Below are 20,367 nucleotides of genomic sequence, written 5' to 3' on the forward strand. Positions count from 1 at the left end.
ATTTTTCTCTATTATGTATAAATGCTTCTCTAAATAGTGTTAAAAATTATTTTTCACATGTAGTTTTTATTTAATATAAACATATAAAGTTAAAGATTTCTTTAAAAATAAATACTAAAAGCAAAATCTGTAGCAGTGTTTGGTTTTCAGATGTAGTATTCTCTCATATGTTGATATTATTAAAGCAATTAACCACTATTAAAATTCAAATAATTTACTGTTATTATCAACTGTTTATTAAACATTTTCATTTTATTTTCTTCCATATATTTCTATATATTTACTTTTTAAAACATATACAGTCCCAATTAAAATCAAGTCTACAAAAATATAATTAAAACATGAACTTTTTTATAACTTTTATAAGTTTGTCCTCTTGCAGTATATAAGATTTCTACTAAATTTAATTATTTTTTATTAAGTTAACAAGTTGAAGTTGTTTTGATACCATAACTATCTATTCTTAGGAGAATATAAAGAGGAAGATGCTTTGTGTGCCAGTTATATAGCAATTAGATAGAGGCAGAGAGAGGAAATGATAATGATCCTACTGTGTGTTGGGAAAAAAAATACATATATAGAGAAATGTTTATTCTATTGTTTTCTTAAATCTGTTATAAAAAAATCTATATCCATATATTCAAGGCCTGCCTTAAGCTACCTTGTCTCACCAAAAAGTGAGAATAAAATGGTAGCTTGTTATATGTTGCAGCCCCATCTCCCTAGACTTGGTAGGTTATAGCAGTGAGAATATTCAGATTAATTCCTTTCAAAATACCTAACTTCTTTAAATTATCTTTGAAGTTGATCTAAATTTAAAAAAAAAAAAAAAAGGGAAAGAAAACAAGCTCAGGGATTTTGGAAATTGTTTTATTGGCCAGGCCTATGGATGGACACCATTGCGTAGGGGCTGCTGATTTTCCCTTTACATATTTCCCCATCTCCCTTCCCCAGGTGTTGCTGCCATCACTACCTTTCCCTTCCTTCCCTTTCCTCATGGCAAGACGCATGGAAGAAGAGTGCTGTTAAGGCCTCTCCATTAATCAACAGGTATGGTGGTTCCCATGAAGCAGTGCAGCTGTCCCTTTTCTGCGTTCTCTATTAATAGTCTGTCTCTTTTACATGTAGAAGATGCATTTATCCCCTACACAGAGCCTACTGATTTGGAAGAATTATTCAACCTGAGTATATCTTTACATATTTCAGCATGTTCTGCATTTCATAATTCTCTACAGAGTTATAGATATATATTTTAAATGTAAAGAGGATGGAAGAATTAATGATGTCATTTTCAGAGAAAGGCTCTATGCAGATTTCTTAACTGATTGTATAGAAAAGAAAAGGAACGTGTATGTTTGTTTTTCAGAGAAAGGCTCTATGCAGGTTTCTTAACTGATTGTATAGAAAAGAAAAGGAACGTGTATGCCACTTTTACCGTTCTTCAAACAATTGTTATATAACATACCTTTGAAAAGTGTAAAATGGGAATGTTTTGTGAATTTTAAATCAGTATTTCATTATTATAACATTTAGATTTTCAAAAGCATTGCACAAAATTTTATGCACATTAATTATAATGCTTACTCATCTGATTATAGAAAATAGGTATAAGCCAGTTCAAATAAATCTAAATACCCTAAAAAGCCATGTCTTTCAGATGTGAAATCTGAATGTATGCTAATCGCTTTCTGCAAAACTTTTCTGTGTCAACTCAGCTGGTGGCATTTGAAGGTGATGTCGGGTGCGGGGAGGGGGTGTAGGGGGGGACTGTTTCCTTTAGCAGTCCCAAGATTACCTCGTTCAGGCTGCTGCATTTTGAAAGGAGTTAGTCCCTCAGGGCTCAAACTCCAGCACAGTCATATCCTATAAAACATAAACACTCAGTCATCACAAGGAAACACCCACATTCTTGATTTCCTTTCTATACTAGAGGAACTGGTCCTCCTAGCTCCTGCAGGAGCTTGTTTTGAGGATGTGTCATGTTCTATATTGCATCGTTGTGACTCTATCAGGATCTTTGAGACATGTGACTAGAACACTACCTTTGGGCTAGGGAGATTATTGGCAGATGTCTTTAAAAAAAAACAAAACAGCGAGTGTGTCCATAGGTGTATGGCAGTGTTATTTGTGATATTCTTTAAAATGATAGCATAATTAAGACTTGTTTGTGTACAAAACCAAAGAAACCATTTTGATTTAAACATAATTTTATTGATGTGGCCATTAACCCTTAAAGGCTGGACAGTTAACTCTTCATTCAGAAATGTGTGGCCTCTTATCCAATAAAGCTTTGAACTCTTTGGTTTCCTTCTTGATCCTTTTCCTACTCACATTTCTAGTCTATATGTTATACTTTTACCCTGGATGCACACTGTGCTCTAGCCTCCATGTCTTTCTCAGTAGGTATAATCTTTCATGTCCACAGGCCTTTGCATTGTTGGGTTCCTCTATCTGGGGATCCTTTTCTCTTGGTATGTTTGGAAAACTTTACAACAATAACAACAGCAAACATATACTGAGGTTTTATTGTATGTCAGGAATAATGTTAATGAGCTTAATCTTCATTTTCTTAATTCAGTCACATGGAGGAATTTTAAGATAGAAATTATTATTATTATCCATATTTATAGATTAAAAAAATGAGTCTTGGAGAAATCTAAAGTGGGATATATCTTAGATAGCTTCTCCTGATTCCTCCTAAGCAAAGCTAGGACTCTCATTTATACTCTTCTTTGTTTCTAGAGAACAATGATTCTATCTCATCCTTTATGAACTCTTCTATTCTACAGTGTTTGTTACTCACTAAATGTTGAACAAATGAATGAATGCTTATAAAGAAGTCATTTATCTCTTGTACCCTCATATGGACCCTTCTCTGCATCTATACTTCCCTCTACTCTGTTTTTATCTCCCTTAGCTGTGGCTCTGGACTATTATTAGCTTCACAGATGAGTAAATATATTATATCATAGAAAACAATTCATTATATTTCCTCAAAATTTAAGACCTGTAATTAAAAATCAAGTATAAAATAATTGTATATGCAGAAGAAAGATAAAATAAGTATAAAAGTAAGTATAAAATAATTGTATATGCAGAAGAAAGATAATTTAAATCTTGTAAAATTTATCAAATCTTAGTGACAAAAAAGAAGCATAGATGTATTTCATATGGAAAGAAGAAAATTAAACAAAAATGTTTTAAATTTTTAAGGAAAGGTATAAGATAAATTCTTTTTTACATGATAAGTAAACAAAGGGACTATGCACCATGTAGGAAAAAAGTATTAGTTTATCAAGAAAAAAAAAAGTAGAGAAATAAAATATAGATGAGAAAAAGAGGATAAACCAAGAAGAAAAAAATAAATCTTTGAGAAAAAGAAACAAAAAGATTTTGGAAAAGTGAATAAATAGAAAACCTTAAAAAAATTGAAGGAAACATAAATGAAAACGATGGACACTGAGAGGACTTTAAAAGAATACGAAATAAAATTAGAGGGAAGAAAATCAATGCAGCTATAGAAAAAGAACTTTATTTATGACTTTGTGTTTCTATATTCTTAGAAAAACCTTTGAGGTAAAATAACTGTAAAGAGAAAGGGCAAGTTAAGATATGTTGATTTGTGTACACTATATTTTTCTAGGACTTTTATCTGTGGAAACAGTGCTTTTGAAAGCAAGTTAAGGGCATAACTTGGAGCTATGTATTTAGAACTAAAAAAGTTGTGCCTAGAGAATACAGTTGAGACAGGGCTTGATAAAAAATTAGGATATAAGTCAAAATATCCCTCCCCACCATGCTGCCTACCGGGATGATCATAGAATTAATCAATCTGTTAGCTCTGTGAATATAGGATCATTTCATATTTATTTTCTTCATGTGGAGTGTTTGGAGCATAAACAAATTTTTACTACATTAGTCATGGAATTTTAAGACTTGATAGAGACATTATGGTCAACCAATCCAGTCTTAGATTGTACATACATTCCCGGCGACACAAAATCCAGAGGTAGCTCACTCTATTTGGGGACATCTTTAACTTCTCAGCTTTTTCTTATATTGAGTCAAAATTTGCCTTTCTGGGTTTTCCCTTTGGGGAAACATACGATGAGATCCATTCCTTTTCCAAACGAAAGTATTTCCAGGACGTAAATTCAGACAGACACCGTCATGACGTCTAGATATTCAGTGTTTCTCCATACATCCTCTTCTGGGGTATGGCCCCAGTCTTATTAATTGCTCTGTGTTACTTGGTTGCAAGTCCTTTTAGCATTCCTTCAGTAAAAACTGCTTTTTCATAAAAAAAGAAATTCAGGATGGACTTCTCCTGTTTATATTGTCATAGTTGGTCAGTTTGAAGAACTCAGACAATTCATTTAAATACCTTTAGAGAGAAAAAAAAGAGATGCAGTTTAAAATGGCTTATAGTTTTGACCTTAATTAATACATAATAAAGGTGTTGTTTAAATAGTACATAGTATAGTATAGTACAATATATAAAGAAATATATATATAAATAAATGAAAAAATATTGAAAAATGAATTAATATAAAAAATAAAGATAAAAGTAGGTACAGAATTTTCAATCTTTACTTTTTATTTTTTAATTGAATACATATTTTTGTTTGGTTGGTGCCTGAAAAGGATCTTTTCCTAAGAAGCGCATTCACCATTCTTACAAATTTGGCACTAAAAACAAATCTTTAGCTAGATAATAATATCAGTGGAAGGAGAAGAGAAATAAAAAAGCAAAACAAAACAAAAATTATGTTATCAATGCAAATTATTGTCTTTGATGACTGATAACATGTGCTCATGTATAACAATATGTTACACACATAGAGGTCAAAATTGCTCAAAATAAGATTGAAAGATGTGTAAAGCACATGCTGGAAGATACGGACCTTCCCTGATAAAGGCACCTGAAAAGTAAATTCTTCATTTGTGTGAACTCTTCCTTAAAGTCAGATTGCTGTCATTGTCCTTTGGTGAGTCTTATTTATGAGCAGATTATGGCACTCGCTCAGAGACCCTACACATCTGACTTTCGGTTAGTGCCTACATAGAATATATGGCCTTTTCTAGAACTAGAAAATTTAATTAATTTGCTGGCAGTGAATACCTTTTATGCCATGTGCCTTTTCTCTGACCCTACCCAAGGTTTCCATTTTCAAATGTGTCTCATATATTATGAACCTATATAATCTTAATGAATGTCTCTCATGTGGTAATTACAGTGATTGACTTTATATTCTGCAAATCTCCAGTGCCTACATAAATTTCTTTCTCTGTAATACTGAATGTGGCTTTGTAAGTTGTATAAATATATGTTCCCTGTTTTGCTTTTTTTAGATTCAATTCCCAAAGAAATGCCCTTTAGGTATTTGATTGTATATAAGATTCTCAGGCAATAGTTTTAACAACTGAAAACCTCTTATCTGCTTTGTCTATTACTGCTATTGAAGTTATAAGTTGTGTGCAACAGGTCTAATTTAAAATCTTTTAGAAAGAGGGGACTGAAATGCAGGAGATAAGAGTTAATGACTTAACTACTTAAGACCTCACTTACTTTACTAAAATAAGGGATTTTACTAGCTGATTTTTAAAGTAACTTCCAACTTCCTACAAAATATGAAAGACTAGGAATTTTAGAAATTGGAATTTGTTTTAGGTTTGCCAATAAACTATGTTCAACCTCCTTGGGACATAGTCTTCTCTTATGTAAAATATGGATACCAAGTTAAATCAGGGATATAGTCTTCAGTGATAACATATATTGACTTATTTTCTTTCTGGAGCTTTCTCCTGAGAAGCATTCTGAGAACTTGCTTTGACTCAGAGCATGTAGTGCTATGATTATGTGATCAATTACCTTTTATGCACAGGTTTGTTTTACATAATTTCCAAGAAGGTTTCTAACTCAAAAGGAAATTTTTTGATGGTTATTAACAACTTAAGCTGTTTGTTGTTGTTGTTGTTGTTGTTGTTATTATAGATACCTCTTGTTCTTTTAAAATATTTGTATACTAGAACACTTGGTGCTCTAAAGAAGGCAGGTTGAGGAAAAGAAAGACACTTGAGATATTTAAAACACTTTAATGTAGAAGAGAGACATAGGATTTGACTCATTCTTTGTAATTTTTGAAAGAACAAATGCTAGTAGGCTTAAATGGGAGAAAATTGCTTTCTTATGTTGATAAAATTTATTTCCTTAAGAAATGCTCAATAAAATCTGCTCCATAGAATAGTCTGTGTTCTGAAACCTATATCACTGAAGATGTTAAAACTTAGATTACATGATAATTTTTCAAAATAATTATTAGAGGAATTCATTCATAAGATAGCAGGTAAGACAAAATGAATTTCAGTCCTAGTGGTCTGTGATGCCATGATAATTGTCAGACATAATAATGGTGATAATTCTGTACTGGAATTTGGTGACATAATTCTCAAAGATTTCATTGGACTTGGTGATTGAAAATTTTTAATACAGTATATCTGTTAGCCTATCTATGTGTTCTAGTGAAGTGTGTTTATCTTATCAAAGCTATTTTTCTGAAAAAAAAGTCACTACTTTTCATTTGTGGAACCATCACTTCTTCTGTATCTAGGACTCTACTCTCTATCTTGTCTATTTTGAATGTTATTTTATTTTTTAAATTAATTTATTTTCCAATCACAGTTGACATGCAATATTATATTAGTTTCAGGTATGTAGCATAGTGATTAGACATTTATATAACTTACACAAAGATCCCCCCAGATAAATCTAATACACATCAGACGCCATACATAATTATTATAATATTATTGACTATATTCCCTAGGCTGTAATTTACAACCTCAGGACTATTTTTACAACTGGAAATTTGTACTTCTTAATCCCTTGACTGTTTTTACCAATCCTCCAATCCCTCTCTCATCTGGCAAACATCAGTTTGTTCTCTGTGTCTATGAATTTGTTTCTGTTTTGTTTGTTCGTTTGTTCTTTAGATTCCATATAAATGAAATCATATAATGTTTGTTTTTCTCTGTCTTATTTCACTTAGCACGATGCCCTCTAGGTCCATCCACATCATCACAAATGGCACAATTTTGTTCATTTTTACGACTGAGTAATATTCCATTATATATATGTACCATATCTTCTTTATCGATTCATTTATTGATGGACACTTAGGTTGCTTCCATATCTTAGCTATATAATAAACATAAAGGTACATATATCTTTTCAAATTTGTATTTTGAATTTCTTTGGATAAATACACCACAGAGGTGGAATTGCTGGGTTATATGGTGGTTCCAATATTACTTTTTGGGGGATCCTCCATACTGTTTTCCATAGTGGCAGCACCAGTTTACAATCCCACCAACAGTGCATGAGGGTTCTCTTTTTACCATACCCTTCCAACACTTGAGAGGTGTGAGGCGATATCTCATTGTGGTTTTAATTTGATTTCTCTGAATTAGTGATGTTGAACATTTTTTCAGATGTCTAGGCCACCTGTATATCCTCTTTGGAGAAATGTCTATTCAGGTCCTCTGCCCATTTTTTAATTAGATGAATTTTTGTTATTTTTATTTTTTTATTTTTGATATTAAGTTTTATGAGTTTCTTATGTATTTTGGATATTAATCCCTTACCAGCTATATCATTGGTGGATATCTTCTTTCATTCAATAGATTTTGTTTTGTTGATGGTTTCTTCCACTCTGCACAAATTCTTTAGTTTGTTGTAGTCTCATTTGTTTCCTTTGTCCAAGAATACATATGCAAAAAAATATTGCTAAGATCAATATCAAAGAGTTTACTGCCTATGTTTTCTTCTAGGAGTTTTATGCTTTCAAGTCATACATCACAGTCTTTAATCCATTTTGACTTTATTTTTGTATATGGTGTAAGAAAGTGGTCTAGTTTAAATTTTGTGCTTGTATTTGCCCAGTTTTCCCACACCATTTATTAAAGAGACCGTCTTTACTCCACTGTATATTCTAGCTTCCTTTGTCATAGATTAATTGACCCAATAGGCATGGATTTATTTCTGGGCTCTCTTCTGTTCTATTGATCTATGTGTCTGTTTTTATGCCAGGACTATGCTGTTTTGATTACTATAGCCTTGTATTACAGATTGATATCAGTATGATACTTCCAACTTTGTCCTTCTTTCTAAAGATTTCTTTGACTATTAGGAGTCTTTTGTGGTTCCATATAAATTTTAGTATTATTTGTTCTAGTTCTGTGAAAAATGCCCTTGGCATTTTGACAGGGATTACACTGAATCTGTAGATTGATTTGAGTAGTATAGACATTTTGATAATGTTAACTCTTCCTATCCATGAGCACGGTATATCCTTCCATTTATTTGTGTCTTCTTTAAAGATTTATAGCTTTCTGAGTAAAGGTGTTTTACCTCCTTGGTTAAATTTATTCTTAGGTATTTTATTCTTTTTGAATGTTAATTTTTATTGCAGTATGACTGACTAAATTAAAAGTTGTAATCGATATTATGTACAAAAATAAATTAATGATTGATTGTTTTCAATTTGTTAAGGTGTGAAACATAAAGCATTCGCATGAAATAATTTTGTCTGGAAGATATTTTGAAAATTTATCATTTCGAAATTCAGTGTTTTTTTCATGGTTTTGTTTTGTTTTGTTTTACTAACTTTTTAAAGGTCATTCAGTTAGTGAGAGATCTGTGATCCAGATTTTCTTAATCCCATTCGGGAGTAACCAAACAGTGCAGTAGCTTGCTTAAAAGTATGGATCTTGGTGAGCCGACAGGTTTTTTTGTGTGTGTTTGGATGCACTAATGATATAGATAAAAATAGGGAAATGAGCAAATAACTTTATTTATAAGAAACAGAAAAATACTAGGTAGTGTAGTCTGCTGTGTTCCTGGAAAAGCGTAAAAGTTGGCACCCTTCTGTAAGTTGGACAGTACAGACATTCTTTGTAACTGACTAGCTACTTTTGTCAGAAGTGAAACCAGTCAAAAATATATTCCAACTTAAAATCGGGATCTGAATAATATCACCACTATCTTGTGGCTAGCACCTCCAGAGTTTACACTGAACAAAGCAGAGCAAGTCGCCAAAGACTTCCAATCATAAGCATTAACCAGACTCAACTATCATTATGTAAGTCTTCCTGTCCACTCTAATCAGGACAGTAGGCATTCATTAAATAAATAGAACATCTGATTATAATGAGGATTGTTAACACAGGATATTAACTGGTTGTAAGAGGATATTAGCTAATTTCCTCAGACATTGTAGCGCATATTGCTCAGAATTTTAATTTTTTGTGATCTTTGTTGAGTATAGCAATATAAAAAGCCAATGTGTTCAAGTAGTGGAGAAAATGTAGGAAAATATTTTTAAACAACAAAGAAATACAGATCTAATTTTAAAATTATCTTACTTTTATAAGGGTAGTGGACAATTCATTCATAATGCTAAAGTTTTACTGATTTCTATATTTATCAGAACAAAAAATGAGATTGAGAGGGCTGATGCTTTTCTAAAGATATTTTGAATAATTTATTTTAAAGTTTTTTTTTTCAAATAAAGCACCATGCTATCAATGACTTTTTTATTTCTGAAACAGTTATCCAAAAGATTTTGTACATTATATGTCTTTAAATATGTGAATTAAACAGATTTTGTGTAGTATTTTTTGTATATGCCCATAAGACATTTTCTTCCAGGAAGTCTAATTGTATCATGGAAATCAGTGGAAAAGTAACTTCCAGCTAATGCACCAACTTTCTTTACTGAAAAGTCTGCTGGATCACATTAGATTAGAAGAGAATATCCAAATATTTTTGACTTGATTAGTAGTGGGAAAAGAAGCAGAAATCAAGTTATTTGGTTATGTTTTGCAATGCTTGAACTTAAGCAAATTGTGGTTATGCCTTAGAGACTAAAAATATATGTGGATCTGGGATAGGTAGAGTGTTTTACCATGAGAAAGTAAAGAGAGGAAGATATCGATTAAAATGAAAACAAAGTACAGGTGCATGGAAAGACTCAGTGACATAAGAGAGGTTATAGTATTTTTTTAATATGATAAACTTTTAGAATGGGAACACAGAAAAGTGAGAGTGAAAGAAATAAGAAAATAGTAGTACCCTGTCAGGCCTGCTTTAGAGTCCTTTTTAGATGTCTCATACGGTTAACAGGGCAGATTGGCTCTTTTTTAACATTTCAAGAATATATGTCATGGATATATGAGTGTTATGTAAACATAGCAACCTTATCAAATACGTATCAAAGAATACAGAACCTATTTATGACTCTCTGGGTTGCCTCAATGCTGGTATCAGGACATTATATATCACAAAGGAAATATACCCATGCATATTTAAAACTATAATTCATTACTTTTGGATTTAAATAACTTTATAAAATGAAATATATTTTGTGTAACAAAAGTCTCCTTTTGACAAGCATTTTTTTTTTTTTTTTTAGTTTTTAGAAGAATTTAGTATGATTTATAAGGAAAAAAGCACACATGAATTTTTAGCCAAACACCTTACAGTTCTGGTGATATTTTAACAAAATAAATTACTTCAATTTGGAAGTGAAATGATTTACAACTGAAGTAAATGATTATGAGACACCATACTACTTTTAAAATATATAGAATTTTGACTGATTTTATAAGAAATAATTTTAACAATTACCTAGTTTAATCAAGAACAAGTATATCAATATTTTCATACAATAAATCATTGCTATCATTAAAATAGTGAGTGATAAAATTCAAAAAACAAATGATCTTATTACCAATTTAAGAGTAAATTTTTAAGAAAAGTATCATGAAGAAACAAATCATAAAATAATTTTACTAATCATATTTAAAAAGTATATTACTAAGTAAACAGAATTTCCAAACATAGTCATATTTTAGCCATTTTATTTTAATGTAACTAATAAAAGTTAGCAGTACTTCAAGGAGATATCAATTATTTAAGTGTTCGTTATATTTTATAGGGAGGGAGAAGCCTGCTTACTGTTTCGAGTGTGGGGTTCAAAGCACTAGATAAGCAAAATTAGAAGGTTCAGAAAGTATAAAAAAGTAATAAATCATCTACAGTTTGGTACAAATATCACTAACATTTTCTAAAGATATTATTATTTAAGTATTGCAGTGATGCTTTAATATATGTTTAACTTTTACCTCCTAAGTAATTTATTTATGAGATTCAATAATGAAAATGACTATGTCTTTGAATTTCGCTCATAAATTGAAGGCCACTAAAAGGAACATTTTAGCAATATGAGGAGAGTTTTTAGGCCAAGAATTTATTATAAATACCTACGAGATTGCAAAGTGGTTTGCTCTAAGGCAATGTGTGATATATACGGTACCATTAGTAATTAAATTGATGAACTATTTTCAGGGCTCTCATAAAGTCCAAATGTCAGAGATATAAATTGTTTTGTCTTATTGGGTGAGTTATATCTTTTTAGGAAAAAGTAAAATTAAGTATTATAACTGCTCATTGCTAAGCCTTTTCGGAAAAGAAAAAGATAAATCATTATTATTAAATGTTATGGACTTTACTTTGACATGGTTATAGCTTACATGAAAGCACATTTCATACAATAGCATGTATATTATATATATAAGTAAAATGTGTATGTTTTACTTATTCTTCCAGCAGTCTGATGGCATTAAATCAACTTCAAGAGTTTGTTGGTTACTTTAGTGCCTATGACCCTGGTGTCTAAGGATTTACTTTCTTGATAATGAAACTCTTAGACACTTAAACTGAAAATGAAACTTGACTTTTATCTCAAATTGTTTACAGTGTTAAAAATATGTGCCTTTATCTACTTTAGTAAATGGGTATTTATTTTTTATCTTTTACTTTAAATAAATAATTGAGAGCTTTCATTTTATTTAGCACAAGTCCTAAATGAAAGGAGACATAGACTTAATCAATGAGTAATTGGCTGGCAGAGCAAAGCACTTACACTGAATTGTCATCTATTGAATTTTGATAGATAGTCTAACCACTTATTTCCTCACCTGTAAAATGATGACATAATAACATGCATTAAGATCCCAATAGTTCCTACAGACATTATATGGATGATTTGAAATAGGAAGCTAAGAAGGCTAAAAAAAAAAAGGGAGGGGAGGGAGGAAGAAAGGAAGAAAGAAAGGAGAGAAGAGAGGAAGGAAAAAAAAAGAGAAGGTAGAAGGGAGGTAGTGGGAAGGGGGGAGGAAAGAAGGGAGGAAGAAAATTTTTCCTGCTGATTTATGAAAAGGTCAGCCCCGAAATGAGATTTGGAGATGCTACATCTAAGTAAAGAGGGAATAGAGAATAAATGTAATAGAGTATTTTGCCGATAAAAATGAATCTCTGTGTAGGTGGGCTAGAGAAAGACTTTTAGGAATAAATTGGAAAATAAAAATTGGCTGTGGCTAAGTCATGTAATAGAGAACTATGCAGACAGACTAGTAAACCAGGCAGTTTATAAATAAGCAAAATGCTGCCCTGTAGCATTACTTCCTGTGGTTAACCGTAGGTGGAACTCCTTTGGCATGGCCACTTCTTTGGGATAATCTTCTAAACAACTCTTACACAATGGTCACAGAAAAGATCTGGTGAAGAAATCGCAGGTTATAAATTTCATGCTTAATGTTAGAGGAGCGATTCTTGTACATGGATGCTTATTTCAGGATAAGAGAAAATAAATCAAGTGTTGAAAATGTTGAGGTACAAAAAATTTGCAAATATAGACACACAAAAAACAATATTAACATGAGACTATAAATTAGGTGAGAACTGTTAATTCTCAAATAGCAGTTAGGTAAAATATCATTTATCTTCCTTTGCTTTTTATTATCTGTCCCAGGATTTTTTGGGTGTTATTGATGCAAATCAACTTTGGCTGCTAAGGGAGCCTCCTCCATTTATCATGTGAACTTCTGTAATATTCACATGATTTCACACAACAAAAAATGAGAAGTCAACAGTAATAACATAAATGAAATGAAAAATAGCTCTACTCAGTTGAGGACAATGGAAATAAAATTTATTTTGAAGTGTTTTAATCAGAGTAATCTGTGTTAGTTCTCTCTTTGAAAACAGAATTTTAAAAGTTAGAGTTGATTCTATTAAAGAGTCTAGGTGACTAAAATATATGAATTAAGAAAAATAAGTCATAGTTGTTATTTGACATCGAAATAAAAATATATAGATTTATAGGTCTTCGATGTGGACTATTTTCTCTTTCAACAGATTTTCTCTTGCCATGTGAATATAGTCACTTATTTCTTTAATGGGGATGTTTATAAAATATTTACTGTATTCTTAATGACATCTTAAAATTAATGTTTTCATTCATATTTATCTTATTCAAAAATGATTTGAAGTGATTATCAAATGTATTACAAAACCTGACAACTAGTCATGATTTATTATGACTGAAACATATTTAAGTCCACCAAAAATACAGCCTTTTTCCCATCCCACCACCCCATCTTTGTATTGTATTTTTCTTGTTTTTCAAAAATGTAGTCTTGGTGATTATTCAACAAATAAGACTGTCATCAATTGATATGGACTGCCCTTGTATAAAACATATCTATTGGTTTTCTGATCTGGTATCATCTCATTGTTTTTACTGCCATCTTTCTCCCGCTAATGGAACCAAACCAATTCACCTGTCTTAGCAGATATGGATAAGCTGCCTGATGCTGCTTTGGTGAAACAGAACATGCCCACAGGGGGTTGTTTCAAATTTTGTCTCAATAACTTGAAAGCATTTCCTCTGACCTAACTAATCTCTCTCACTCACCTTTCTACCCACAACGTAATCTGTTTTCCAGTGTTGGTGATCTGCCTCTCGCTTTCCTCAATCACTCACATTTATTTGGTATTCCTCTTCCGTGCTTGACGTGAGCAACAACAGGATTCAGTTGAGAAAACGCACAGTCGTTTATGAACGACTCAAGCTGGTCTTGGTAAAACAAAGTATTTGAGTTTAATTCCTTCTTACATATGGAAGACTATTAAGATTCTAAATAGGTATATCTGTAATTTAAGAAAATGTTTAATAAACAGATGTCTCCGATAAAATTTCAGGAAGTATGACAAAACAATAAATTCCTGGCATGTAATAAGGGAGTTATTATAGCATCAAAGATATGTGCCAAGGGACATCAGCTAGATTTCTCCAGGTTGGTCAGCTTGTCATTATAATCTTAAATTACTAGTCCTCAGATTATTAAAAAGCTACAACTGTGTGTATATGTGTATATGTGTGTTTGTGCACTCATGCATGTGTGCGTTTTTAATTGAGGTAGAAAGATGGTCAGTTAAGTGTAGTCATTTTGTGCAAGTGGGAGTGAGAGTCTTGAGATTACAGTCAGAATCTTGACTTTCTATTAGTACAGTGTTTATCTTAGTAGCTGTCTCACTTGTTCATTATTTCTGCTGAAGTGACAACAATTCAGCTGGGCTTCCACCATGAAGATAATAAACCTGCAGACCAAGTTCTATTATTGTCAGTGTTTTAATCAGCTAAGGTACTCTTATCACTACATTTCAGATATTTATTAATCATGGGAAGTGTGGGAGTAGGACATATTACAGGGTAAGAAACACGGAAGAAGTATGCCATTGATCTACTATCAAAACCATCATATGAAATTCAAACCTTGCCTAATGGCAGCTATGATCAGGAAGATGTGATAGGGGCTGACTCACAGATTCCTCTGGCTTTTGGCCTAAATCTAGTCAATCAAAAATAAGGCTTCTAAGTATAAAATATCATGCCATATGTTGACTAGGCATATGTTTTGAGACTTAAAAGTCTTTAGAGATTATATATTCTTTTCTAACTTTTCCAAGTTACTTTTCCTGAATAATGTTATTTTTTGTCAGTTTTTGAATACATGCTTCTTATCGATATTGGAAATCCTAAAATTGTTAAGAAATTTTCCCTGTTCGTGGTGCTCATTTGAGACCAAATAATACATTTGCATGTTATAATCAATATAACATACCTTTAAGAAAATAATGGTAATTAACTTCATCTAACAATTAATAATAGTATAAAATACCTCCTTTGTGCCCAATCCTGTGCTAGGTGCTAAACCAAATTTATGGAATTTAATCTCACTTATATTGTTTTTGTCCTTTTTTTTTTTCCCCCACTATCTCATTGCAAATGGGGTGGCTGGATATTCCTGTTTTTGTCACAGTTCATAGATAGAAAATAGTACATGCAGTGCATTTTAGAATCTATGATACCTGCCAAATCTGAGCGGAATGTCAGAAAGGGGTAAAAAGAAACAGCACAACCAAGTAAGCTTTCTCATTTCCAAAATGACTTTCAGGTCCATTTCAGGAAATTTCGACATGAGTTAAAACCTTTCTCAACTCTGCAAACTAGACTTAATTCAGAAGATTACTCTGAGTCGTATGGATCGTGACAATGTCAGAGGGGCCATATTTTTACATGTATAAACCAGTCCAGGAAAATTTCTACAATATATTAGCCACAAACAAATTATATTCTTATTTCAAATACATATGTCTTATCTCGCTCCCTCGATGTATCTTCAATAAATGCATGTATTTTGGCTTTATAAGAAATTTTCTATTTTCAACTAACATTAAATTGTCTGCACATTATCTTATCCCAATAATGATGTAAAGCAGACTACCCTGTGCTTTAGAGTTCATTTTCTTTGGGGGAATGTCTCATTCACAGTTTTAGTTTGCCGTAGGGGAAATGACAGGGTGTATTAAGTTTTTTCAGTAGCAATAGTTATATTTATTTGGGGACTTATTGCATTTCATTTTTCATATCTTTGCATATGAGAACCTCAAATGTACTTCTTTTCTTATCTCCCTGGGGTCGGCAGAAATAGCAGAGGAAGATGTGCAGCTTCAGAGCTTTGGACAGCGAATGTGGCAGTGCTAGAAGCACCAGCGTGTAATAGACCAAAGTGAAATTGTTCTACATGCATTTCCACTCACTCAGGCAATTCACACACAAACTGGAAAGTCCTCTCCCTTTTCCATTTTATAGATGAGCTGCGTAGTTTTTTTTTTTTTTTTTTCTTAATGCTATTCCCAGTTGTAGAGAATAAAGAGGCACTTTCTATCCCATTTGCCTAAAATTTCCTTTCAAGGAAAGTGAGTGATACAGAGTTATCGCTATCAGTTTTGCCGAAGTGCTTATTTTTAAAATTCATATTTGGGCTATGCTTTTTCACACAAAGGACTTGAGGCGTTCTCTAGAATCCAAAATAAATGAATATATGTTAATTAGCTTACATCCAATTATTTTAAATTTAACAACTCTTAGTTTCTTATGGTTTGTATTCTATTATGATTTGCAATATGCGTGTGGTATATTTAGTAGGTGGTCTTTAAGGTACAGTCACTTATATTTTAATTCTATATGAGTTTATGTAGAATAAAATATGATAGATACATTCTGCAATGTAAATTTTGTTTGATGATCTTGACTCACAACTGGAGATGAAGTAATTTGGATCAAACAAAGCATGCAGATATATACATTGATTAAATAATCTGTATTTCCATAATTCTAGTTATATAGGCTGACACCTTTCAAATGAGTGGCTAACTTTTTGGGAAAAACAAGAAATTTAATTTTTTTTCAGTCTTTTTAAAGTACAATGAATCACTGTTATCAAAATAATTTTATTTTAAATATGTCTGACTAGAGTATTTTATGAAGCCTCTGCTTTTTCCTGAAGCTAATTTCCTCATAGATCACATGGTAAGATATTAAATCACCTTTCACCAATCATGCAAAGCAAAAGATGTTCAAATTCTAAGTGTTTGTCCCTCATGAGAGATGTTACCTCGTGTTGTTGAATCTTCCTATGCAAATTAGGTTTATTCCTTATTCTACACCAGCATTGAAAGAAATTAAAGAAAAAAGAAAGCACAAAACTTGCCAGCTGGAGATGGTCATGTTGAATATTTTGCCCTTTTGTGTTCTTGCATCTGGATCTTTCCATCAAGAACAAAATAATCTGTGAAGTTTTATGGAACTTCAAGAAAATATTCTTTAAAAAGAGAAGGAAAGTAATGTTTTCCTCAGTTCAGAAATAGCCACAGCCAAATTATTATGAGTAATCTTCAAGCAATATCTAGAGGAGATCGCCATTTTTACCCAAAAGTATTGCTGTGGAGTAAAAATACATTTTTTTTTCTTGGAATCTTTCAAGATAGTTAATTTTCCATGCACACAGATGATTTAGGTGGATAACCTGGCCTTGTTAACCATGTACGGTTTCTGACCATCAACATTATAACTCATCAGACTTTCCAAAGCAAGAGCTATTTAAATCAAAGGATTTTCATTTCGGATCCCTGACTGCTGCTGGCTAGATGTCAGAGCTTGGAAGATACTCTCTAAGTAATTGTAAAGCACTGTTCTCCAATCAGCATATATTATTGCAGGCAAGAACTACACCATCAGAATTTCTATTGAAGTTATAACTCAGTCATTTAAATTTTGTGTCATACATACTCAAATGTCTCTACTGGATTAAAACATGTTACTTTCTTCCCCTTTCATAGTGGTGTTCAGAACAAAAATACACTCTTTTGAGTTCTCTAATTACTCTTTGGGGATAACTGTCATTGTTTTTGTGACAGGATTTAATTAATATCCGTAAAATGTTTCATGGCTGTTTTAATGCCAGCTCTCAAATACAGAGTAATAACTCTTAAAGGACAGGAGAAATTGGGGGACTTTGAATATGAGACTAAAGGAAGAGAAACACATTTAGTATTTTGGTTTGGTATAGTCTTTTGTTAATTTATTTTATTTATTTATTTATTTATTTTTAAGGGGAGTGGGATAAGGATTGAGTAAGCAGGTTTTTGTTTTTGCTTCCAATTTTCAAGAAACTAGAAGTAGGAAATCATATATAGAATCTTCATCAACTTTCACCAAAAGGTTCCATGTTATTAATAGTTGAAAAAGAAGGCGAGACACCCTATGTTGAGATTTGGTCATGTTGCAAATAGAGAGCAAAAAGTTCTCTGAGACCATGCAACAGATTACTGTTAAAGCTAAAATAAAAGTGGAGGTTATTAAAATTGCTTTCAAGGACAAAATCCTATTATTCTTGTGAGAGAACATAATTTAGTAAGAGCATCACAATGGGAACTAAGAACCTCCATTTAAATCCTTCTTAGGAAATAAACCAGGCAATCTATCAGCCTCTTTGTCCCTCAATTTCCATACTGTGAAACTGTGGAATGGGCCAAAGACTTTTAAAAGCCCATCTAGTTTTAAATTTGATTTTTTTCTATGTGTTGAATATTTTTAAATTTTCCAATATAGATAAAATGTGGATATTTAAAGTAAAAACAATTTATCATAAATGTTAATAATACTTTTAAAGCTGTTTAAAATCCATATAAGGATTGTGGTTAAGAAGAATTTTGATTGCAAGAAGGGAAAGCAATGACTGACATGACAAAAAGAAAAAAAAAATCTAAGTCATAAACACAATTGATTTTTATCCTCTTGCTTTTTGGTTTTGTTTGAATTGTAATTTCAGACTGTACTTTCAAAACTAATCATAAAAGAGCCTAATAGCTAGCAATAGATATTTTCTAAAATTGGGCCAAATATAATTTCCTGCACATTTACAATCAAGTAATTCTTATAGTTTATATTATTCTCTTCAATGGACAGTCTGAGTATGATGTCTTTCTGACTTTGCTCTCTTTGTCGAAAATTATAGTTTATACTTTTACAACAAAACCACACAGACTGTGATTGGCAGAAAATTTAGACGATTGTATAAACCGATGTACACTTTGAAGAGTAAAAAGCAACAAGTCCTATAGAAGCTCCTAAGATTTTAGAGGTATTATTATATGTTCTCTCTCTCTCTCTATCTCACACACACACATATACTACATATTATATATAAACTTATATAATACATAATATATGCTTGTAACCTGAGCTTTTTTCAATGATACTAAAAGTATGTTAATAAATGTTAGCCTTTAAAACCAAATGTTTTGAGTAGCATTTCTCCAATCCAGGAATGAAATAATTTAATACATGAGGCATTTGTGTCCTCCAAGTCTAAATCTTTAGTGTCCAATCTATAGGACTCTTCTCGGGGAAAGCCCATTATTGCAAACTTTCGTCCTGGGATCCAGTAAAGTGAACTAGCACAGCTGTACTTTACACATATTTCTAGGTGAGTCAGTGCCGCAGCTCAGAGGAGACTTGCACTATCTGACTCTCACACTAGACTGACAATCGTATGAGTAAATAGACACTGTCTACTTCACTCACAACTCAGTGTCTCATACTTAGAAGGTTTCAATATACATTTGAAGAATAGATGTATTTCCTTGATTTTATTAAAAATATGCCCAGAAAAAATAAATATCAGACACAGAACATTTCTCTATATAGTCTTTACTGTTCCTCTTTGACTTTATTTTGCAAATATTTGGTAAGTGGATATTCTGTTCCAAGTACCATTTTTCCAGAAAAAAGAAGATTAATCATTTGAGTCCTTTCCCTGAACAAATTTCATATTCAGTGGGAAGAAGAACATAAACATTGCTAATAGAAAAAAATTGTGATTATAAATGTATTGAAAGGATATTTTATCAGAGTAAAACGAAGACAGGACAACCCAGCTTCATGCCAGGGTTGAAGACTTTTTGATGGGGGAAGCATGAGAAAATTTTTTTGCTTCTTTCCTACTTTAGTCTCTTTAAAAAAAAACAAAAAAACAAAACAACCAAAAAACAAAAAAAAACCTATACTTCTCACATATAACCATCCACTCACATAATTGTGAATTCTTTTTTTTCACAAAAATAATTAATTTTTTTATCAAGGATTTTGAAAGAATATAAGTTTACTTGACCATTATTTTGAATCCAACTTTATTAAAGAACTGCTTAACAATTATTAGTTTGAAGATCTCTAGGTAAACAAAAATGTTACCTGGGTTAAAATAATTCTTATCAAATGTTGGAACACTGACAACGACATATAATCATCTGTAGTGACTTAAGACAATCCAGATTTCTCAAGCATGCGAGTGCCTGTATACTTCTGTTTCCTTTGCCCCATTATAATTCTCTCTCTCTTCTTTTTGGCCAACTCCCATTCATACATTAATGTCCACAAATATTATCTCTTTTCATGAACTTGTGTAACAGTTTCAGGATCCTGCATAAAAATGATAGTCTCTTCTTCCCTTTATAACATTTGGTATGCATCTCGGTCAGAGAATATTTACTGAGAGCCTGTTTTGTTTAAAGCACTGTGCCAAGAACAAAGAGTCACTTCAGCTCCCCAGACAGGGCTG

General features: G+C 31.8%; 1 protein-coding gene across 1 annotated transcript in view; it reads left to right on the forward strand.

Moving 5' to 3' along the window:
• Positions 1-20,367, forward strand: part of PCDH7 (protocadherin 7) — a 410,853-nt gene that overhangs the window by 220,905 nt on the left and 169,581 nt on the right. The gene's annotated exons all lie outside the window — the stretch shown is intronic.

The sequence above is a fragment of the Pteropus vampyrus genome, unplaced genomic scaffold (assembly GCF_000151845.1).
Source record: "Pteropus vampyrus isolate Shadow unplaced genomic scaffold, Pvam_2.0 Scaffold5, whole genome shotgun sequence".
In the NCBI taxonomy this organism is placed as follows: domain Eukaryota; kingdom Metazoa; phylum Chordata; class Mammalia; order Chiroptera; family Pteropodidae; genus Pteropus; species Pteropus vampyrus.